Below are 24,949 nucleotides of genomic sequence, written 5' to 3' on the forward strand. Positions count from 1 at the left end.
AAGATAAAAACTGTAGGTAATAATTACATAAAAAAAGCCATCAGCCTTTTAATTTTTTAATAGAATTGGTGTTTACATTAGTTTAACAACACAGCAATAGCATCAGCTGCAGCAGATTGATTTAATAGTGCTACGTTAAACTTTCTGACACCTTTATGGCAGTAAAATACATTACAAATAAATACAGGCCACAACTGAACATTGAGGATGATCTCTGAGTGATGGTCTCCAAAATTAAAACAAGAATAGACTTGTGCTGAAAACATTGTGTACACTAGTCTCATTAGCTGAGGTTAATATTAAACTAAACAAATTAATAATTGACCATATCAGTTATAGCCTATGGATGTCAGATTGTTGCACTTTTTGTGTTGTCAATATGCTCATGTTTATTTAGGCCTATTGTTGTGTGTGCAACAGTTGCATGTTTATAACCACCTCCGAGGAATGTGGAGGTTGGGAGTCACTGGCATTGTTATTTTGGGGGTCATGGGCTGAAAAGTTTGAGTAAGAAATATGTTAGTAAGTCATTGGAGAATCCCAACATGGTTTTGCTATATGACATTATTTCGAAATCTTTGGAACAAAGTTATTTTTAAGTGTAAATACTTTTCTAAAGCAAAAAAACAACAAAAAGACAACAACCTTCTGAAACTATTGTTTTAAGGAGAGTTAAAGAAATGCATGTTCAGCTGTGCTCACTGTGAATCTGGAGAATCTTTAATGAAGTCAGGCAAGACAGAAATCCAAAACATTCCAGTAGTGTGAGAACAATCCTGATGTCCAAAAGAGCGTTCTTGTGAATAATGTTAGGTGGTGAACTGTAATCTACCGTGATCAGTTTTGACTTATTCATTTCAGAAGTACAAAATCATGCGGTGCACACCATTAAAGCTGAATCAGACTTTCAATGGAAAATGTTCAGGGGTTCGTGGTGAGGTCAAGCTTCGGCATAACCCTTTATGAAGTGTTAAACGCACCATAAGTAGTTGTGTGCAATGAACTTAGTGCACAGGACAGACATTGGCACATCTCTCAGCTCTGATGCCTCAGGGATGTGAATAGTAGGAGTGGAATGTGACACCGAATGGATCCGGAGACACACAAGCAGTGCTGGAAGATCTTTCCCGGACGAGATCAGAGAGCCAAGCAAACAAGCGATAACTTCTACAAATGGCCGCAGAGATAAGAGCGCTTTCGGTCATATGGCCACGCAGAGATTTGATCCGTCTCTGTCATGGTGAACAGAGGAAAGGAGATTCCCACTGTGTCAAGTTCAGGTCACCCGGAGCCCTGCGGCAGGAGAGCAGCTTTTTATGGACACCAGGTTGTGTGTTTTGGAGGTTGTTGGTCCTCCAATCAACTGCCAAAGTCATCACACACAGAACAAAGTCACAGTTCTTCCCATCTTGAGTGTGTGTAAGATTCTCAAAATGATCCCTGTTTGGATGTGTAGAAATGTCTAAATATGCTGTATTTTGCATTCCCAGACCACTAGATGTCCATATCACACACTAAAGAAACATTACACACCTTTTTAACAGCTATTCAATGTCACCTCTTGTTGTAACAATGAATCTGATACAGTTATCATTTGAGGTTTTAGGTTAAGTTTCAAAAGGTGATTTACTCTTTTTCGATCATATACACAGGTACATTCATTCCTGTTTATACCATACATTTGAATTTGTATCTCAGTACTTCTGTGATAATTTGACATTTCATAATAAAATGAAGATGATAAAGGCTGAAGACAGACATAAATTAATAAACATAGCAGTAACAATCTTTGTTCTTTTGTGACACTACTATATTTTGTGTTTCTAATAATTGAACTAATTGCTTCGCAAAACGATTAGAATTTACTTATTTTTAAAAAAACATATTGCATGTAAGTTTTCAAGACTATTGCTGCGTTCACACCAGAAGAGTCAAGCCTGGGTGATTTACATGTTGTAATAATTATTCAATTCCATGCGTGTTCAATAAAAAGGTCAGGAAAGGGCTTTCTTCAATATCAAACATATTAGTAATTTATTGGATACAAATGAATAATTCGATGAACAGAATTCTGTTATCCTCAATGCAATACAAAGTGCGCAACAATTTTCATTTCCTGACTCCAGCTTTTATATGCAGCTGATATTAACAGAGTTTAGGGAAATTCGTCACTTGTCAATCCTTCTCCAGTCCTCTGTTGGCCGCACCCATACATACATCCTCTTTTTTCTACGAATTTTATTTTGCACAATATTAAAAGCATAAGACTTCTCAACAGCAAATATTCTGTGTTCAGTTTCACCCCTCTCTGCTCAACGGAAGTTTAGCTGCAGAGCTCAAGTTAATTTTTGTCAATCAGGTCTTTGCATTTCTATCAGCTTCATCTACTTCTGCAAGCATGCTTCATTAGTATGCAAGGCATATCACACTCAAGAGAAAAAGTTTAGTTAATAATCACCTTAAGCAATACAAACACAATTTTCATTAAACAAAAAAAAGTTTAATGAGAAAAAAATACAAAAATACTAAAAAATATATTCCTTTCTCCAACAAAAGACACAAATAGACATCCTGCGGCACGATTTGTGTGAATGAGGAGATGCAAATGATGCAATTTGTGCAAATGAAGCTGCACGAGTTAAGCATTTTGGCCATTTGATGCACTAATCGCTCAAATAAGAAAATATGAACTTCACACTGTATTAACCAATCAGGAGCTTTCTCTTGTAGGGCCGTGATTATGACGTAGTGTCTGTTGTTGGTTTCCCGAGGGGAAATCCTCTTGCTGACACCTGACAACAGCTGATCAAAGTGGGCTTGGTTCAGTCTGAAGCACTGCTGAAAACTCTCATCATCCAGGCATAGTTTGTGGCAGAGTTGATGAACTCACAGTGCTGGATGCACCTCAGAAAGGATCTAGTGGATCAGACATGGCGCTGATCCTGTTTTTCAGCCTTCTTAAAGCACATAAAGCACAGCTACTATCTAAATAAAATCCATGTTAGCCATTTAGCAACGAAGTCACCGGGCAGACAGATGCCCTGCCCATGACGCAAATCTGCATCTATTGTGAAGTGAATTTGACACGTGAATTAAGCTAGTAAACTTAAAATGTTCATGGGTCTATTTATTTGCGTGTACCGCATCTGGCGTGAATACAACATATTAGATTGTTTGTTCCATGGTTGGCTCTGTAAACACGCCAACACAACATCACCTTAGAATTATTAGGTTCTACCAGACATTTTTGTCAAGATTGAGTTATTGACATTTTCTTATTAAGTGACAACTTATTTACATTATGGCATGTTGATTACATTTTAAGATTTTTATTCAAAAAACAAATGTTACACACATTGTTTGCTATGGAATGCCAAAACTTTGAAGCTCAATATCTCAAAATTATTTAGAACACAGATAGAACCATATAATTCCAAGGTGACGATAAAACTATTATTCCTTTTTATTTTACGAATATCTCATTAAAACATCTACAAACTCATAAAACTGATTTAAGAGCAAGTAAAAACTATGAAACGTGTTCAGTGATTCACCACTGAGGGGCAATCTGAATGAACCATGTGATTCAATTCTCTTGTTGCTACATAAAGCAAATCTGCAATGTTTCTAACAATGTGATCTGTTAAATGTACCTTTTACGAAAAAGAAGCTTATTCCAGAGTGCTCTGATGAAACTTTTAAACTAAAAATAAGAAAGTATTTTCAGTCTACATTTAAGGTACTTAAAATAGTACTTAAACATACTGGCAATATACTTGGCCTATACTTGTTCATTGACATACTAAAAAGTATTGTGTATTCAAAGTGTTTACTTCGCTTGTAGCTGTTTTTGTTCTTTTGATTGAGTACATATTTTTGGAAAGGTTACCCAAAATCTAAGTACTTGGCCACATCACAATTTTCCTCTCTTCAAAAATTATTTATTTACTACAATTTTTACACAAGTAACCTACAAGTATATTTGGAAGTTCGCTTAAAAAACTTAATTGTGGACTACTTAAAGTTTACAAACTTTACACTTATTTAATACATAAAAGTATACTTTTATATATTAAAAGTGGGCCAATTTATTTCCAATTGGTATTTAAGTAATACATTTAAAAGCATTAGTACATATTTGTCATTATACCAACTACATGGAAAAGTGTATACTTCAACATAAATTTCATAGAATGAACTTAAAGTATACTTCTTTTTCATAAGGCTAATTGATTATAAATCACAACTCCACAGTTCCTATCTGTCCTGGAAGTTATGGTTGATGCTCCTAGTTAGATGGAAAACATTGACAAATTGTTGTCATTTAATGGATGTATAAATAAAGATCTTTTCGTGTGTGAATATTTGTGTCCATATATGGAGCACACATGTTTCTTTCTTGCTGTCAGTTCATATCTGCTTTAAGATCAGCTCCAGTCTCTGCACAGTGAGCATGATGTGATGGATTTGCTCCATTAGCGTTCATCTTGCATGACAATATACATGAAAATGACAGTAAAAGTGCATACGAATATACTATGGTTGTTCTGGACCACCAGAGAAGCAGGGAAAAAAGGGAGAAAACTCCCTTATTTACTGCCACCACCCATCCAAGAATTAATCAGAAATGGGCCGTTGCCTTACACATAAGGTTTCCAGATACACAACAATTCACTTTATATTGCATCCGAGGGACTTTAAATGCTATTTAATTGACCAGAGCTGACAGTAAACAGAGCTGCACAATACATTTTTTAAGTGTAAACGAGTGTTTTCAAGCCTGATTTGCAAGACAATTAAGACATTCTGAATTCAACAAGGTTCATAACTCCAGGTAGGAGCTGAGAAGGACCTCCCTGTAGGCTTCAGGAACTTTTTTCTTAAAAGCTAGTATAAACTCAGTTAGTTGTGTAATTTTTTATTTATTTATTTATTTTTTTTAGTAGTAGTAAAATGTAATAAAACTTATATGTATTTTTTTCCCCTTCTGGAACATCTGAACCTTCTGCATGTCCCTGAGTTGTCCTCAGAGTAAAAAGATGGATCTCAAAATAATACAGATATTTAGAAAAGTTTCAAATACACGGAAATGCTGAAAAACATTTTGGGGATTGGGGATTTCTTAATACCGAGCAGGCAGTTTAACTGGTAGGATAATCAAGGGACTCATGAAGGAAAATCACTAAATAATAAACACAGCTGTAGGTCAGTCAGGTAACAAAAAAGTATTGATTGTTTTTTGATCACATATTACTTATTAATAATATATAGTGCTATTGCTAGATGTATATTGGTTATGAAATGAAAGAGGTAATTGTATGTCACTTAATATTATTTATTAATGATATTAGTATATCATTAATCCAGAAAGCTAATGGTAGCTGCTCTGACAATAATACACAGAAACAATTCTGTGGAAAATACAACGTGCTGACTTGTTTCAAGGCTTGAAACTTTTTAAACTGACTATTTAAAATACTTTAGTCAAGTATATGTTTGTCAAGTATACTTGTTAAGTATAATCAAGTATAATGTACTTTAGTTAAGTATATTCTTTACCCTTCAGATTACAAAGAGGCATTAAATTCAGCTAAGATTACTCTATCTAGACTGTCTACAAGTCATGGCATTTTTCCTTCGGCTTAGTCCCTTTTTTATCAGGGGTCACCACAGCGGAATGAACCACCAACAATTCCGGCATATGTTTTACGCAGCGAATGCCCTTCCAGCCACAACTCAGTACTGGGAAAAACCCATACACTCTCACACACACACATGCACTAAGGCCAATTTAGTTATCCAATTCAATTATAGTGCAAGTCTTTGGACTGTGGGGGAAACCGGAGCACCCAGAGGAAACCCATGTGAACACGGGGAGAACAAGCAAACTAAAATGTCAACTGACTCAGATGGGACTCGAACCAGCAACCTTCTTGCTGTGAGGTGACAGTGCTAACCACAGAGCCACTGTGCTGCCTTCTAAATGTTTTTATTTTTTTTATGTTCCTTTAAATTATTTTAAGTTTTAAATTATTATAAGTTAAAAAGGTTTTTTAATTTAATTTAAGATTGTTTAAGATTTAAGATTTTAATTTATTTTTAGATTATTTATTTAAGTTATACAAAGTTGAACATATTTTAGTCAGTTTGATCAATGGATGTTGAGATGACTAGAAAAGTTTATTTGATTAAACTAAAAAACCTCAGAGAGCAAGATTTTTTTACAGCGTACACTTGCAGCTACATCATAATCATGATCATTTTTCCCTGCTGGATGATGGTGTTGTCAGCTTCAAAGCCCTCTCAGATTTCTGAGGTTAAGAGATCAACAGCAAAACTAACATTGCGCAGGGAAAATGACTGAAGAGGAGAAGAACGTCTCTCTCTGACCCCCACTGACCAACGTGATAGAAATGTCACCATGACTAGCAAAGAGAAAAGCTTTCTTCCAAACCGCATAATACCAACGGACATCTCCATCTGTTCAATGGCTCCTCGAGAAAATACAAATCAAACATGACATGAAGAATGAAAGGTCTGGAACACATAAGAGGATCCCGAGGATCGTTTTCCTGGATAACAGCTAAACATTTGTTTTTCTTCACTTTTAGGTTAGGCTCAGGCCATTTTTAAACTATGAGGTGTGTACAAATGAGCATAATAGAGGTACTCACCAGGGTTGCCTTTTCTTCCACGTTTTCCTGGAGGACCTGTGAACAGAAGGTAAATGAGGGTCAAGTGTCTATATTTAGTTCAAAATTAGAGAACAAACTACAATTTACTAAACTTTGGGGTCATTTCTTTGTACTATTTAAAGCAGAGATGCCCAAAGTATAGGGCCCATAGGCCAAACTTGACATATTATAACCTTTGATGTGGCCCACCATCCCATCTTAGGGCCCACTCACACTATGCTATCCGAACCGTGCCCAGGCCCATTTCCTGGATCGTTTGAGAAGTGTAAGTGCTCTGAATTGGGCTCAGGCACGGTTCACTTGGGCTCAGGCATGGTATGCTTGTAGTGTGAGTGCAAGCGCCTAAGCTCGAAACTGAAGATGAGACATGATTTTTTTGGGACTGTTTCATATGGATTTATTAATCATTCTTACTGTTTAAAGAACGCAAACTGTCGTAGATTATTAAAGATGCAAACCCCTCACTGCATGACAACTGAACCTTTAGCAAACCTCCTAATTCCTCCAGCACGAGGACTTTATGGTTGTTTATCAGCGTCAAAAGTGGCTGATCTGTTCTGCGAAATATTTGACTGCGTGTCACAGCATCCCAAACGACTATAAATAATATAACTAAAGAAATCACTACTGTGCTGAGCGAGAGTGCTAACTGGACAGCGCATCATCGATGACATAAGATGCCCAGACCCGAATGTAATGTGAGTGTGGGCCGTCTGGGGAGACAGGGGGGGGGGACAAGCGTACTTCGGCCCGGTTCAAGGCAACTGTACATAGTATGAGAACGCCCTCACAGGAGAGTGAGTATGATGGAGAGGGTTGGGGTGAAAGCGTTTAATTCAGGGATCTTCATTTCTAATTTGATGTAACTTTTTTGTTTGTTTATTGCTGAGCTACAAAAAAAAAAAAAAAAAAAAACTGAAATTAAATGTTTAAGAGAATTTGGACTAATGCTTTTTGACCAAGACTTCCCATCAGCAGAAATAATTAAAACATGAAAAATGTGGTGCAACAAACAGGACAAAATTTGGTCATGTTGGTGCCTATCTCTATTAACTCCTCTATTTATTGACAATACGCCATGCACAAAATCTTAAAGCGTAACTTTATCATGGAGAGGCATTTAAGTATTAGCGGGTATTCAATTTTGCCATGGAAGTTTTTGACATGAATTAAAAAGAACCTAAGATCAAAATCAACAAAAAGCCAGCACAAAAGAAAATACAATGAGGCATATTTTGGTCTTGGATTTTACGATAGGTGTGGTGGGGGCAAATCAGTGACCTGTGTGTGTGTGTGTGTGTGTGTGTGTGTGTGTGTGTGTGTGTGTGTGTGTGTGTGTGTGTGTGTGTGTGTGTGTGTGTGTCTCAAAACAGAAGCATTACTATAAGACCTGACGTACCAAGAAGACATTTCAAGGTAAAACATCTCTACATAACATTAACATAACACATGTATAAGTCAATTGATTTCCTCCAAAGGAAACTCTTGGAATAATATCAGCAGGAAAGTCGAATGATTAAAATACAACAGTTAATAGAAATACACAAATGGCTTCTTTCAAAGTTGAGCACTGAACTACTTAGTGTAAGAAACCACACCACAGCAGAACAGCTCATTCTCCCCGCTGCTCTAGACATGGTGTCAATTATGCTGGATGAGACAAGCGCTGCCAAACTGAAAGCTACACCAAATGACACAGTTTTGCAATGTATACACACCATTTTACATGATTGAGAACCAACTCAAGGACACATGATTTGCACTGCAAGTAGAAGATTTATTTTGTATGTCCACTTGTATATTGAGTATATGAAGAGTTCAGGTGCAAAATCCTCTAAATGCCATCAACAGTTTTCTTCTTGAATTAACTGGCTCTTGAGTGTAGGTTCAGTAATTTCACTTATATGGTGATAAATATGTTCTTTTCATTGCTTTAAAGTAAAATAACTGCACATAAACATACAGTGCATACAGTACAGTGTTATTTTTATTGTTACAGCCTTTTTCCAAAATGAAATGAAATTCATTTAATTTCTCAAAATTCTACAGACAATACTCCATAATGGCAATGTGAAAAAAGAGTTTTGTTTAAATTGTTGCAAATTTATTAAAAATAAAAAACCTGAATATCAAATGTACAGAAGTATTCACAGCCTATACAGAATCTAGACATCCTATAACAGGCTGTCTGTATAAACACACACCAGGTGGGCAGTGTCTTCCGTCTGGCCACTCTACCATACAGGCCTGAGGTGGATTGCTGCACAGATGGTTGTCTTTTTGTAAGGTTCTCCTCTCTCCACAGAAGAACACTGGAGCTCAGACAGAGTGACCATCGAGTTATTGATCACCTCCCTGACTAAAGCCCTTCTCCCCAATCACTCAGCTTAGATGGCCGACCAGCTCTAAGAAGAATCCAAGAATCCTGGTGATTCCAAACATCTTCCACTTACGGATGATGGAGGCCGCTGTGCTAATTGGAACTTTCAGAGCAGCAAAAAAAAAAAAAAAAAAAAAAAAAAAAAAAAAAAAAAAAATTCTGTAACCTTGCCCAGTCTTGTGCCTCAAGACAATCCTGTCTTGGAGGTCTATGGACAATTCCTTTGTCTTCATGCTTGGTTTGTGGTTTGCCATGCACTGTCAACCCTGGGACCTTATATGGACAGGTGTGTGCCTTTTCAAATCATGTCCAATCAACTAATTTACTACAGATGAACTCCAATTAAGCTGCTGAAACATTTCAAGATTGATCGGTGTAAACAGAATGTACCATTCTGAGTTAAATTTAGCAAAGGCTGTGAATACTTATGTATAGTTATTTTCATATTTAATATTATCAAAATACATATACTTATGTATGTTTTATGTACTCATGTGATTTTTCAGAGTTTTTTATTTTTAATAAATTTGCAACAATTTCAAAAACTCTTTTTTCACATTGTCATTATGGAGTATTGTGTGTAGAATTTTGAGGAAATAAAGGAATTTAATCATTTTGGAACAAGGCTGTAACATAAAAAATGTGGGAAAAGTAAAGCGCTTGGAATACTTGGCGCTATGAAAAATGGTTGTTTAGAAGAAAATGTCCGATTGCATTTAGAGGCTTTTCCATTTGTGGATTCCATTTGACTGACTGGATGGTTAATGTGACTAAACCTTAACTTATATACGTGATGTAAACCCTTGTCCTTTACAGCAGGCTGTGCAGTTATCACTGATCTCTTCCTCAGTGTGAGAGTAGTACATCCTTTTCCACAAGCTGGGCTGATAGTTCTGGTGGAAACTTCTCCAGGAGTTTCCAACACCCAGATAAGAGAGGTGGGAAAAGAGCCTTGTGACAGACACAAGCAAAGAAAATCTCTGCAGTCTCCTTCTGCAGCACAATAGCAGCCAAAGATTACATCACACTAGTCCAGCCAGACAAACACAAAGTATTCTTTCAAAGTAGATTAACAGAAATATACAGAGGAGGAGGAAGGCTGAATTTAGCAGAAAAGCAGACGTGAGTGATATTTGAAAAAGAAAGACAATATAAGATGCATCACTAAAGAGAGTGATTTTCTTTGTCATTTGCTTTGATTCATTTTACAGACATACACACTGTAAAAAATGCCGAGCTGTTGAGTTAATTGTTCAATGTTCACAGACCCATTGTTGGGTAAATTGTCAACCTCGGCTCACTCTGAAACTGTACCAGGGCCGGAGTGGGACTCTTTTTCAGCCCTGGAGTTTCAAGCCTTAGACTGGCCCACCTCAGTTCACGACTGACTATATTAAAATAAGGTCATTTCCAATTCAGTTTCTAATTACACTATCACGTCTTTTTTTTTTTTTTTTTTTTTGAGAAAACAGCTGCTTTAGAACTTTAAATCTTCAAAAACCCTAACAGTATTATATGTCTTAACAATAAAACTATAATTAAAAAAAAAAAAAACATACTCAGACAAGAATCAAACTCGGGTCGGCGGCGTCGTATTCTAACGTGCTAATCACTGGACCACAACAGTTGTAGTAATATTGATATGTAATATAGTAATATCTGAGTAATATTATCATTAACCTGTAGGCTGGTTATATATAAAAAGAGCAGAGCTGCGGTAAAATAATGAATAAGAAGACTGTAGTCAAGTAAGTAAATAAATTAATTTAAAAATTGTGACTGCTGAGAGCAACAGATTCTGGAGCTAGGGACACCGGCCCTCGCGGCCAAAAAACGGACCGGCCCACCGGGAATTCTCCCGGTCCTCCCGATTAGCCAATCCGGGCCTGAACTGTACCGCTATATACATTTCTGGGGATCACGAAATTGGTCTCAGGATTTATGTGTCTTTGTAGTTTTTGTTGTGGTCTGACTCACTGAATGACCAACACAATCTCACGGCAATTCATAACTTTTTCATTTAGTGGCTAATTCGTACGAATTCGTATGATCTAATTCGTACATTCGTACGATTTGCTTATCCCCCAATGACAGTTGGGTTTAGGGGTGGGGTTAGGTGCCACGCCTCCTTTTTAAAATCGTACAAATTTGTACGACTGAACTCGTACAAATTTGTACGAATTAGCCACTAAACTACCAAAACGTAAAATACTTACATTTTTTTCGTGAGATCAGGCTGGAATGACTGACCGATCGACTGATCCACCCTCCTCTTTCCCTAAACCCAACCAATAGTGTTTTCAAAAGTACCAATTGACCAGCGCCCACCCACTTCCCTAAACCCAACTGACAGTTTTCAAAAGCAATACAGAAAAAGAAAAGGCCTTGCCTGATTCTTACAACATTTTCAGATTTGACCACATTCTCACTCTGTTATTTAATTGATAAATTTTATTTTTGGCTTCTGTTTTTGTCTTACCCGCGTTCTGGAACGGTTCTTCTTTGGACCTGAATTTCGTCATCATAGTCAACTCCTCTCTGTATCTTTAAGTCCGCTGATAAAGTATATTGTATTTATTTATTTAAACTACATTAAATTTAATTATATTAAAGTCTGTTTTTTACCATTCGTTTTGGCTTTAACAGTTTATTGATAACTAATCAAAGAATGTTTAACTGAGCTCTGTGAAACATTTTGTATGTAGGCCTACAATCAAAAATGTAATATTAGAGCCATAGCTGTGGTGAATCGGCAATACTGTCAAAAATTAAACAATTTCTCTTATCAGAAAACAATAAACACAGTTATCCTAGGCGCAGCATTGTATTAGAATTGAGCAAAAATAAACAAAACATAGAGAAAACATCTCCACCTTCCACAGAGAAACAGCCATTGAGTCCTTCACCTTCAAAACTGGCCAATACTGAGAATGAAGCTCGGCTGCCCCCTACTGGTAATTTGTTTCCTGAGTTAGAGAAATTCTCAAGTGCTATGGTTAACCACAGTTAACCATAAGTTAAGTTAGGTCATAGCATTTTAATCCCTAAAACATGCATTTCTAAAGGCCATATCTGTACATGGTGAGCTACTCGATGAACTGGTAACAGTGGGAAAGCTGTCCATATGGAGGTAAGCAGTCACCTGATAAGTGCGAAAAGGAACAGCGTTGTACCGTCGCATTCATTTTAAAGACAAAATGCAGTCACATGAACTTCTGGCTACATAATTTGCAACCTTTAGAAAGGTATATAGAGGGACGTTTTTAGAATAAGCCTATGTTGGTAAATGTTTTTAATTAAATTTAAATGACACTTTTTTACCCAACGGTTGAGCATGGTTGAGCCTGGGTTTATATGGCCCATTTCCACTGAGTGGTACAGTATGTTAGGGTACAGGTTGGTACGAGTCACCTTTATCAAGCTTGTGTTTCCACTGCCAAAAGGGTACCGTGGTGTACGACAGAAAGTTGCAGTCGACAACATTCTCACTCAAGGAAATGTGTACAGTAAAGCTGTGTGGGTTGTTTACATAACATATGAGATGCACTTCTCACAAAACAGATACTTTATACACATAAACACTTGTGTACAAATGATCTTTACTAACCTTTGTATGAACATAATTTGATTATAACTGCAAATCAATGATGTGCGAAATAGCCTACAGTAACATTTACAATTATATAAAATAAATTAATGAATGCAACAAATATGAACACATACAGCCCCTTACAGTCTCCAATATAATACCAATTACAGAAAAACTACACACAGCATACATTTAGTCTTTATATGGGTTCAAAAACAACATACAACATATAACCCAGTCAAATGCAAAACTACTCATCTGCATCTATAATCTTCACTAGCACATGTATCCTTTATGAAAGTAATTACATCATTCCGAGTTCATAATAGTCCAAAGGGTGATGATTATAGTTCACAATGGCAGTTTGTTGATGTGTTAGGTTGCTAAAAGAATCATTTGCTTCTTTGCTTTTTGTTTTACCTTTCCTTTGTTTTTTTCGCACATCACTCTCTTGTTTGTCCGTTTCTGAAAGGATCGGATGTCAGAAGCACTTCAATAATCATGCACATGTTATTATCATTAGCTCAAGAAGTTATTTCAAATATAGATTCTGGGAAAATGCACATAAGCGAAATCGCTCACACTTGTAGACGGCCTTGTAAACAACTTTGGTGCACAGGGTGCTGCTCTTCTTCTTGGCTTTGTGGCTTTTCATCAAGACAACGACAAAGTTTGTTTAAACTCAGGTCGATCATGGCTCTTTATTATATGTATATACTATTACGGTGTAATGTCTAAAAATGTCACTTTGTTTTCATTCTCCTGTCTTGTGCAAGAGCGAGTGACATATCTCTGTAAACCAATAGCGTTCTGTTGCGCGTCTTGCTCCGCCTTTTTGTTTTGCTAGGTACCTTTTGCAAAGAGTACCCAAAAAGGGGTACAGTACGATTCGCTTTTAGGCACCTTTTGACAGTGGAAATGGTCATAAAAACGTACAGTACCATACCACTCAGTGGAAACAGGCCATTAGAGTGTAGTCTTAATATTGACACACTTTTTCATGTGTTTGCTTTGGTTAAAATGCCCCATAGTGGACCTGTGTCTATTTTTGTTTGAGTTCTGTCCTTTTCATAAATGCTCTCATCATACATGGGTAGGGCTCATCTGAGACCTTCTGGTTTCATTTTCTACACTGGGATGTTACGCATCAAACTGATCAAGTTACTTTTAAGTGAAGTACGGCATTTCTTGATTTGCCAAACAACTGGGTGCAATAAACATGTTTACCCCTAGACGATACTGTACACATTGTTCCTGTACTGAAATGATATTAGTCCAAAGCACACAAGCTTTTATTTGTCATTAAAGAGATACTTCCAACCTCATCTCTGAGGAAATCGTTGCGGCATATGAGACTAATTTAGAGCATTTATAACTCACATAAAAACTTTATTTTAGCACTATATTCGAGTCTGAAATTGAAGTAAGATATTTGTAATCATATCATACAAACACATCTTATATGGTGACAGTTTTCACTTGAGGCTTTCACACAAAAATGAAAATGATTGTCCGTGTGAAAATGTTTCATGTAGTGAATGACTGACAGGTCTGGTTTTGAATATGTGGATATCATATGGAAGACATTTTGCACACTCTGCTCTATGATCTATAGTAATCTATACCAACACTCTTATAATGTCTCACATAAACATCGGCTCCCCTCCACAGGGCATGAGCTGGGCGTGGGAGATTTATCGCAAGGAAAAGCTGGGTCAGACACTTTCTAGCTTACGCATCTTTAACTGTTGAAATTACCCTTGCCAAATATGCTTGGAGGTCGTGTTCACTTCCTGTTCTCCTAATTGAAACCACCGTAATGCCTATAAACAAGTTTACATTAAAACACACAAGCTGCATTAACCAAAACATGCCAGTTTACAACACAGACAAAATAAGAATTTAAATATCAGATTAAGCAATTAAGCCTCAGCGGTAAAAGGTTGTTTAGACATCCTCGGGTGAATTACCATTGATAACATTTGCAGTCAATTTAAAGGGTTTCTGCAGATTTCATCATGTCAAATTTAAGAACTTTTTAAGACTATTATGAATGAAATTTCACACTTTCACAGGGCAAAACCTTAATAATGCTTTGTATTACCAGTGGAATTTTTTTAACTTGCTCCATTAAAATTAAAATTCTGTTATTTCTTAGACACACATTTTAAATAATCTGTCAAACAAGCAAACTCGACTTTTAATGTTAGGAAAAAGGAATTACAAAGGATTTTTTTTACATATTTTTTCTTTTCATTAAACAATTGGCTTTGTATTGCTTAAAGATGATATTAACTGAACATCTTCTCGAGTTTTATGTTTTGCATACTGATAAAACATTTTTGCAGAAGTAGATAAATGCTTGTCTAAAATTAACTTGGGCTTTGGCTTGAATAGGTTAGTTAGGTTAACTAGGTGAGTTAGGGTAATTAGGCAAGTTATTGTATAACAATGGTTTGTTCTGTAGATTATCGAGAGAAAAAAATAGCTTAAAAGGGCTAATAATTTTGTCCCTAAAATGGTGTTTAAGTCTTGTGCTTTTTAATGTTGTGTGGAGAATTTGTAGAAAAAGAGGACGTACAGTAAGTATGGGTGCGGCCAATGGAGAACTGGAGAATGATTGTCAAGTGACGAATTTCACTAAAGACCACCTGTTAATATCAGCTGCCTTAATAAGTTGAAGTCAGGAAATGAAAACTGTTGCGCACCTCCTGAATGTAACTTTTGCATTGCATTGAGGAATACAGAATTCTGTAAATCGAGTTATTAATTTGTTGGCAATAAATTGCTAATATGTTAAACCTTAAATAAAAACCTATCCTGACCTTTTTATTGAACATGCATGGATTAATTGATTAATTATCCCAACAATATGCATATATATTTTTATTAGCTTAACTTTTCTTAAAAAAAGACAAGTTTTAAAAGCTAAAATAAAAAAAATGTAGGCACAACATATTTATGAATAAATAAACGGAGAACTTTTAAACAAATATTATTGTAAGGATGTAAGGAAGACAATTAAACCATATTGCCAAATAGTTAATAAATGTTAATTTTGTTAAATATTAAAAAAAAAAAATTTAATGGATGTATTTGCTAAGTGTGACGTCACGTGAAGCGGCTTTCGGGTTTAAGTGCTCTATCAAACTGTATAGGGAGACTCGGCAAATGGTAAGAATGAATATTTGCAAAGTGATTTAAAACTTCGAAAATCACAATCGCAATATATATATATATATATATATATATATATATATATATATATATATATATATATATATATATATATATATATATATATATATATATATATACAGTTGAGTTCAGAATTATAAGCCCCCGGAATTATTAGACCGCTTATTTATTTTTCCCCCAATTTCTGTTTAATGAAGAAAGGATTTTTTTCAAGACACTTCTATACAGCCTAAAGTGACATTTAAAGGCTTGAATAGGTTAATAAGGTTAACTAGGTGAGTTAGGGTAATTAGGCAAGTTATTGTATAACAATGGTTTGTTCTGTAGATTATCGAGAGAAAAAAATAGCTTAAAAGGGCTAATAATTTTGTCCCTAAAATGGTGTTTAAAAATGTAAAACTGCTTTTATTCTAGCCAAAATAAAACAAATAAGACTTTTTTTCAGAAGAAAAAATATTATTAGACATACTGTGAAAATTCTCTTGCTCTGTTAAACATCATTTGGAAAATATTAAAAAAATTAAGAAAAAAATTCGAAGGGGGCTAATAATTCTGACTTCAACTGTATGTGTATATATATATATATATATATATATATATATATATATATATATATATATATATATATATATATATATATATAGTTTATCCGTGTCTAATATCCTATGGCCAGAAAGTGATAAATTGTTAAAATATTGATATTAAAATATTGATGTTAAAATATTGATTCTTGTATACACCATGTTTTTATGTAAAATTCACTTTAATGTGTGATATGAATAAAAAGGTCATAAATGAGTAATTTCTCAATTCAAATGAGTAGCAGCTTGGACACGGAAACTTAACAAGCGGATAGCTTTTCAAGGACAATTATTGAAAAATAAGACCCGAAAAAGTAAAAGCATTCAAAGTATTTAAGACCTACTGTAAAACAGCAAATTTAAGACTTTTTAATGCCTTATATTTAGCTTTTGAAAACCATATTTAGTTTTAAGACATTTTAAGACCCTGTGGACACCCTGATTTAATCTAAGGTTGTGTCTGAGAGTTAATTATGCTGTTTGCTTCTTTCCTTTTTTTCCTGCTCGTGTTGTTGCTCTTCGGTGATTCAGCTTGTCAATCATCAATGAATCTATTTTCTAAGATTAACACCTTATGGAATCTGAGCAGTGTTCATTTATTTAACATTAACAATTTTGCTATGCCAATAAACATGTAATTTGTTTTCATTATTAAGTAATCTTCTAAAGTTCATTGGATATTTGTTTTATTTAGCTTTGAGCACACACTAAGAAATGTGATATGTAAGACGAGTTATGTTGTGGTTTTTCTGGGATCATACCAGCAGCCAAAAGATAACATAGAGCTAATCTATGCTTCCCACTGTTGGTGACCAGCAGACCAGCAATCTATAAAGTCCATCACGCAAAGCAAACATTCTAGATTGTCTGAAAGCACACTTTAAAATTTATAGGTAAAAACACTCCCTTTCAGATCCAAAGGAGAATATTTAAATCATTTAGCAATGTGATTTTCTAGGCATCGCAGGTGTCAGTTTACTGGCATTTTATTCCCACATTTTAAAAGTCAAAAATGCATGTCTTGGGATCTGTTTACACAATCGACACACAGTTTCTCTACATAACAATAGCATCTTAAAGGTCTGAAAATTCTAACTTAAAAAATTGCTGTTGTGCCATTTTTGAAAGATTCATTGATTCATTTAATTTCTTTTTGGCTTAGTGCCTTTATTAATCAGGGGTCGCCACAGTGGAATGAACCGCTAACTTATTCAGCATATGTTTTACGCAACAATTGCCCTTCAAGCTGCAACCCAACAGTGGGAAACACCCATACACTCTCGCATTCACACACATACACTACAGCCAAATTAGCTTATTCAATTCACCTATAGTGCACATATTTGTACTGTGGGGGAAACCGGAGCACCAGGAGAAAACCCACGCTAACATGGAGAGAACATGCAAACGCCATACAGAAATGCCAACTGACCCTGCTGGGGTTCAAACCAAGCGACCTTCTTGCTTTGAGGCGATCGTGCTAGCTACTTCGCCATCGAGACGCCAATTTTTGAAAGATGCACCTAATAATTAAAATACTATCTGCAATGCTTGTTTGTGACCTATTTTGCATAGTTTTGGCAGATTTTATTGATCATTATGAGCTGCTGTTGGCAACTGTGATCTTTAATTTACACATTGTCAGTAGAATGGCCTGTGTAACTTTCTCCCATCAGCAGTTTAAAGATTGTAGTCATCCACTAATTTATCCTGTTTAATGAATGGACCTTTTTCACAAGACTGTTATGACGCATTTAACGGTCTTCAACATCTTAAATCCTTGAAAGTATTTTTTTGTTTTCATTTTGTTTTTTAATGTATGAACATTCATATGAATTTATGAATGTATCATATCATCTTTTCATCAAATTACAAAAACCGAATTACCGCTTATGTGAGGTGCTTCTAATACATCATCTATATGGATGAGAGTAAATTTTAAATTTGACGGCATTCTCTCCTCTGGCTGTCGTCACCAGTCTTACACTATTTTTTCTTTTTTCTTAAAGTCTTAATAACACCACGTTGTTGTTTTTCTTTTATTATTTCAGCAAATAGGATTGTAAAAAAAATATTTGTCGTACTCTCCCGTTCACTGAGCTTTAAGTTTACCCAATTATGAGGACTTCGGCTACTGATAAACCCTGACATGTGGAAAGGCTCTATAGGTGTATTTTAGCAGAAATCTATAACTCAGTTCATCTCTCTCACACACATACTTGCATATATGATCTACGATGACTCTCCAGAAGCATTATGTATTTCATACTGTAAAAACCACTTATTATTTGGCCTTACATTACCCCTACCCGTAAACCGAACCATCACAGGAAACCTGTGGCAAATTTTGAATGTCAAAAGACCCCATTAAGTATGATTTCTTTCGTGAGACTGGAAATGGCACCCCGTTGGGGTAGGCTACAGCTCAGATGATACATCAAAAGACATGGGTGCTCCTGCCAAACTATTTCCAAACTTTCCTCCATTTTTGGGTCCAACAAGACAGAGAAGGAGCCTATCTCGAAACAAAAGCCATGTTTCTTGATATGGTCCATAACTCCTCCCCGAACTCCCCGCTGTCATGTATCGTGCTTTCTCATTGGCTGGAGGTGCCAAAGTGTTTTTCAGTCAGAAGAATTTTTACCCAGCAGGATTTTGAATCGCCGACAGCTCCAGGTATTTAGAATGCCAAATATTTCACAGATGTTGAGGATTCTTTCTGATCAGGTCTTTGCTTATTCACACTGTGTGATTGTCACTTGTGTGACTGAGCACCGGTTTGCTTCTGATTTCAGGCATTTGTTGCCAATTTCATAAAATATTTCGGTATATCAAAAACGGGACTAAAACCGTACAGTGTGAACTCGGCAATAGTGCACTATTTGTAGAGACTGCTATGTGAAGAGATTTCAAAAATATTATGATATTATCATGTGCACTCATGCATTCCCACAATTCACCTCACTAACCAGCTAGCCACTACCAAATATTCATACATTGTGTGTTGCACACACTGTCTGAACTCACTCACTCATTTCTAATCACTTAGTCAGTAAATTAAATTAGTGGGGTCATGCAGGGATTGTGAGGATCATTGGGCAAGATTGCATACAGGCAATGGGCAGCATGGTGACTCAGTGGTTAGCTTCACAGTGGTCGCCTCGCAGCAAAAGTTGCAGCTAAGTCAGTTGGTATTTCTGTGTGGAGTTTGCATGTTCTCCTCATGCTCACGTTAGTTCCGCTGTGGCGACCTAAGCCAAAGGTAAAATGAATGAATGACTGAATGAATGTATACAGGCTTTAAAGGATTTATGCCGCATTCACACTAGAGTTTCATCTTGCAAAATTCTGTCGTATCGTGCTGCGAAATAGAGCAGGATTAAACAGGATCAGTAGACATTTTTAAAAAAGCAAGAGACTGTTTTTTCAGTAGTGGCTTTTTAAATTTCTGTAACACTTTATTTCTGATGGTCCATTTGAGGATTAGTACTGTCTGCTTAATGTCTGTTGATACTGCTCCTTCAACAGAGATATAACTGACTATAAGAAACTTTGATTGTTCATGTCAACTTACACTAACCCCAAACTAACAGTCTACTTATAATCGAGTGAGAATTAGTTGCAATGTAACTTAAACTCAACAAATGAACCATCAAAATAAAGTGTGACCTAAATTTCTTTACAGAGAGGTCATGTTTTGATCTTTGGGTCTCACGCACCCACATGATGCGATTTTGCAGGTCAGAGTTCACCAATCTTGAAATTTGCAATGCAGCGAACTTCGAAACTTGTTGCACAAGCTTACATTTCCAGTCTGTCGCATGTGTATGTGAATACATATCAATGGAAGTCTATGGGCCTAAAATTGCAGTGTGACCACGACTTCACTTATGACAGTCATGGACATCATATTGAACCAAACCAAATCCTAACCAAACCTGTTTGTTTCATCGCCAAAACATCTAAATCCACTAATTTGTTTAGCAAGATTATAATTCAATTCATATTTGGAATTACCATGTTTTTATAGAAACATTCATTTCTCTTTTTTGAAAGCTACAGTTGTTCCACCTTTTTAATTCCATTTTTCTTTGCATGTTAATGCAAACAACTTTACAGAAAAAAGATAATCTAATACAGAATGTCTTTTATTAAGCAAAACAATAACAATGAATTCGATTTTCAGCATTAATATTAAATATCTGTGAAAGCAATCAGGTCATTTGATATCCTGCAGCGACAACCAGTCATTTTAAATGCAGCAAGTTAATGAAATCCGGCACATTCGTGCAAGACATTTCCTTTGTGAACACTTTCAGACCAACATGAGTGTACTTAAAAAGAAACCAGCCCTTGATAACATTTACACCTTGCTTTCAAAAAGATTTACTGTTAATTAATTCCTTAACTCTTTGATTGCAAAGTATTGTCAGGTGCTTGGATAAGGGCTCCGGCCCTGCATCAGTGTTATATTAGGAGCGGCCTGAGAGTGTGTAATTAATGGGGGTCTTTTAATCTGGATTCCTTGGGCATTAATTGAACAGGTGTTATATGTTAAGACGTTAATTTTTAACACCAGAGAACAGGCTCATTTGGCAGAAAGGGTGTGAAAAGAGGGAGGAAAAGCCGTTAATTGCCCCCTTGTTACGCACCTACCCACCCGAGATCAAATTCAGACCAGACTGAGATGAAGACGGCTGATCCACATCTTAAGGTATCAAGGCTCCCCTGCAGACCCTGCCGCCAAAACCAACCAACAGCCTCAGTGCTTTTAACTCTTAATAATAAACTGTCCTTATTGGTTTCACTGCTAAAACTAAAACGAAAGCACACACTGTAAACGGCATACATAGTTCAATCATATATTGAAGAATTTACGAGAACAGCACAGTAGTAGACTTTTCCAAACATGCTATTCTTGGTCTACTAGAAATAAAGATCACAGTAACTGATTCAAGAGCACACGGCACAAAAAATAAAGTTAAACGAAGATCAAAGACCGAGATGAAAACCGTGACTAAATTAACCGTTCGGCCTATCTGCAAAGAATAGAAGACCTAAGATTTATACAACAGCGATGGCAGATGTTCAAAGCACTACCTACCAGGAGTTAAACCTGCTTATGGAATATCTAAAGTGTATCTCTCCACCTATGCGTATTATGATATCTTTAAAAGCTTTATAACACATGAAAGTGAGTATGTTTTGGCTGTGAGCTGGAAATACTACTGACACTGTGATTTCACTACGTTTCCCAAATAAATGATATTTTTGAGTGCCTAAACATGGTCAGAAGTTCATGAAACTTTGCAAGCATCAGAAGCAGAGAAACATTTATATTTGATGTGAGTTGCAGAATTGCAGTACCTGCAAAAATGTTTTGTGTAAACATTTGTAAGACACACAGCTCCAATTCCTACAATTATAATATTTACAGTAGGAGACATAAGTATTTAACACATCACCATTCTTCTCAGAAAGCATATTTTTAAAGATGCTGTTGACTTGAATTTTCACCAGATGTTGATAATAACCAAATAAATACATATATGAAAAGAAAACAAATCTAAAAAGTTTACAAATAAAGTTATGAGTAATAAAATGAAATGACACAGAGAAAAGGTATTGAACACATGAAGAAGGGGAGGTGTAGAAAGGCAGTGAAAGCCCAGACAGCAGCTACAGTAAAATCTCTCAGTAGTTATTGAGCAACCCTCTGTCCTTTTGTCGATGTAAATTAATAATAGCTGCTTCGGTCCAACATATACAATATTAAGATGATGAAGATGAAACCAGAGGGGACATTTAAGCAAGACAATGATCCAAAACACAGCCAAGGAAACTCTCAAATTCTTTAAGAGAAAGAAAATACAGCTGTAGAATGGCCCAGCCAATCACCTGACTCGAATCCAATAGAAAATACAAAATAAAGATAAAATTTGATAGACGAAACCTACAGAACCATCCACATTTTTACACTCTGTTGAAGCCTGTGAAAATCTTAGACCTGAGCAATGCATGCAACTTCATTCTCCATATAAGAGTCGTCTTTAAAGTCAGCCAGAAGTCAGTTATTTAACATTTTATATACAATGTTTGTGCTGTTTTTGTTATTTTTAGATGTTGTATTTAAATAAAAATCCTACTAGAATTAGTCAGATCAACACAAAATTTGGTCAGTCTAACCTTTCGTCATTGTGATCTTGAGAATACTGAGATGTTTGTAGCAGCCTGGATGCAAGGCTGGATGTTTCACCATAAAAAAAAAAAGGTTTTTGATCTGTCCCAAATTTCACAAGTTTTGAAGTTCTGACCTGAAGACATCTATATGATCGGGCTGTCATTTTACGTTTTGTCAGTTTAGTGGCTAATTCTTTCAAATTCGTACTAGTTCAGTCATATGAAAACGTGCGATTTAAAAAAGGAGGCGTGCCACCCAACCCCTACCCACCCCCTAACCCTAACCGTCATTGCATGATGAGCAAATTGTACTAAATTGTACAAATCAGATCATCCGAATTCATGCGAATTAGCCACTAAATCAAAAAGTTCCGAATTGCTGTGAGATTGCGTTGGATTTTTAACAACCACAGAGAGTCAGGACCTCGGTTTAATATATCATTTGAAAGACGGTGTTCACTGAGCAGTATAGAGTCCCCTTCACTACACTGGGGCATCAAGATCCACACAGACCACAAGTTGAGCGCCCCCTGCTGGTCTCACTACAACCACATTCTGGCATCAACCTAGCTTTCACATGTGTCCTCCTATTCAGGTACTAAATAGACACAGCCCTGCTTAGCTTCAGTGGGCGACCATGTGAGAGGTGCAGTTGCCGGCTGCTAGTTTTAAAAATATGACTTCAAGTATTCACAAAATAACAGTCAGTAAATCATTTCATATAAGTTCTCCATGTATTTAAGATGCTCACGATGTCTCTCGGTTTGCATGAGTGAAATGCAGCGCTCACTGTCAATTGGTGGGAATCAGACAATAAAGGTTTTAGAGAGTTTACAGAGCATCAGATCCACAGAATATATATTTTTATATCAGATTTCTTCTATACTAACACACTTAACATAACTAACCTCTAAATACCCTGCATTTAATCTGTATTTTTTTATTAGAAAAAAACTTAAACTAACCTAACCTAAAAAACCTAATAACTTTAAAAGCTACATTTCTGGCACAACACGGGTCATCATTCTTACAGACTTTATCAGTATGTCATTTTGTTTACACTATAAATAGTTTAATCAAGATTATCAGTTTGGTATGGGAAGTAAAAAAGTAATGCATTTTCAACAAAAAAAATAATTGTTATGATGCACTTTGGAGCTGATCTTGCAGCCTTTAACCCCATGCTGAACCCCCCAGTGATCTGCTCTGTCTCCCTCTCTTTACTTCAGATATCTGTCTCCGCGGCCCTCTCTTCCTGCTACTGTCCAAAGGCATCTCTCACGATAGATAGAAGACTGTAAATCAAACTTCTGCCCAGACTCTTATTTATGGAGGTTATAAATGGATTTCAAATGCTCAGACGTTTTGCATGGAGCACGTTCTAGGGGAAAAGCAGTACAACAAGCCATGGTCCTGATTTTGATTTAATACGATCCATATAAGCTATTCAGCTGCAGTTACACGTGGTTAAAGAACTGAAACAATGAATCAGTCAAGTGATTACAGTGTGCAGTCTTTCCTGAACTCCTTCAAGAACACATGAACATCAACCGCAAAACAGATGAGCTGATGCGTTTAAACAACTTTGAGCAAATCTAATCAAGCACAATTAGGTTTTTGCATGTTATGAAGGAAATGTCATTTGTACTCGCCTGTGCAAAACTCACAGAGACGTGGCGCCAGTGTGTGTTGTTTGGAGAGCTTTTGGAACTATTGTGGTTTTCTAGTCAAGTAAAGCTCATCCTGGTCACTAGATTTGATTCCAGACTTGTCATAAGTGTAAAGGCTTTGATAACAACATCCTGCAAAGATGCCTTTGTGTTTTTTTAAGCCTGTTTGCAGTCAGCCTTATTTTTCTCAACACGATTTGATGCATTTCCTGATTGAGCAACATCTGTTTCAGACTATCTAGACTGTTTGGATTACAATTTCCATATGAGCAGTGTTACGTGTCTGTTGAGTCGACTATTAAATATTAATTTATTAAATGCTGATCTCATTAATCAATTCAAAATGCATGCTTTTAATAAAATCATTGAAGCATTTGCAGTACTGTATTAATTAATGATGCACACCCCAGGTAGCATTTGATTGGCTATAACAGTTTCAAAATAAGTGAAATTGCAACAATTATATTTTTTACACACATTTTTAAGCTGATCTATGCTTTTGTTATACACACTATGTATGTGGGACTATTATTTTGAAAACAGGAGACACGGGGAGGCTAAAAGAGTAGTTCTGTGAAAGAAGCAGCCATTATTCTTAATGGCATTGGTTCACAGCACATCAGAATGCAAAATGTGGGAAAGACAGATTATAAATT

At 36.0% G+C, this 24,949-nt stretch overlaps 1 protein-coding gene across 9 annotated transcripts in view; it reads right to left on the reverse strand.

Annotated features, from left to right (window-relative positions):
• col23a1b (collagen type XXIII alpha 1 chain b) overlaps positions 1 to 24,949 on the reverse strand; it is a 197,577-nt gene that overhangs the window by 41,079 nt on the left and 131,549 nt on the right. For 6 of the 9 annotated variants that reach the window (XM_087301580.1, XM_087301577.1, XM_087301579.1 and 3 more), the window contains exon 3: positions 6,671 to 6,710. The gene's annotated coding sequence lies outside the window, so the exon portion shown is untranslated. The remainder of the gene's footprint in view (positions 1 to 6,670; positions 6,711 to 24,949) is intronic. The other 3 variants (XM_087301575.1, XM_087301578.1, XM_087301573.1) reach the window with 1 other exon arrangement.

Source organism: Danio rerio, chromosome 21, assembly GCF_052040795.2.
Source record: "Danio rerio strain M-AB ecotype USA chromosome 21, GRCz13ab, whole genome shotgun sequence".
In the NCBI taxonomy this organism is placed as follows: domain Eukaryota; kingdom Metazoa; phylum Chordata; class Actinopteri; order Cypriniformes; family Danionidae; genus Danio; species Danio rerio.